This window comes from Castor canadensis, chromosome 7, assembly GCF_047511655.1.
Source record: "Castor canadensis chromosome 7, mCasCan1.hap1v2, whole genome shotgun sequence".
NCBI lineage: Eukaryota > Metazoa > Chordata > Mammalia > Rodentia > Castoridae > Castor > Castor canadensis.
This window is the reverse complement of record NC_133392.1, coordinates 39615768-39616298: the sequence shown is the minus strand read 5'-3', so window position 1 is coordinate 39616298 and position 531 is coordinate 39615768. Positions and strand designations below refer to the sequence as shown.

The window sequence follows — 531 nt, the reverse complement described above, 5'->3', positions numbered from 1 at the left end:
CACCAAGATAAGCTTGGCTGATACAAAACCATATCAGGCCATGGGGTTGTAGTCAGCTTGTAAACTGAGAAAAAAATGGGAGAACATGTATATTTTTAAGTAATAAACCAATTGAGATTAATGTCTCAAATAATTAGATAGAGAAACAGCAATAAGAGAGTAAACATAAAGTTAGAAGACCCAATGACTGAGGACCATGGCTTGAATTTTGTTAAGAAGTACATCCTAGTGCTCGCTTGGAACAACACAGAGAAGATTAGCATGGCCCCTGCACAAGAATGACATCCAAGTTTGTGAAGCACTACATATTAAAAGAAAAGAAATTACATCCTAGACTGTTGATGTTAAAAACAGAATGACATGGGACACATAGCAGGGTTGTTGTTGACCTGCATGTAGCCCCTGAAGTTCAAAATTAACAGACTCAGTCATTAGGAGTTAATGACACACATAATTTTGTATTTTAGGATTCATTATCTTTTTTGTAGACTGCTAAAAACTTAAGATTATCATCCCATTTGGAGGGTGAGC

General features: G+C 36.2%; 1 pseudogene; it reads left to right on the top strand.

Annotated features, from left to right (window-relative positions):
• The first annotated feature begins 217 nt into the window (after window positions 1–217).
• Window positions 218–313, top strand: LOC141425210 (U6 spliceosomal RNA; annotated as a pseudogene).
• Window positions 314–531: the final 218 nt, after the last annotated feature.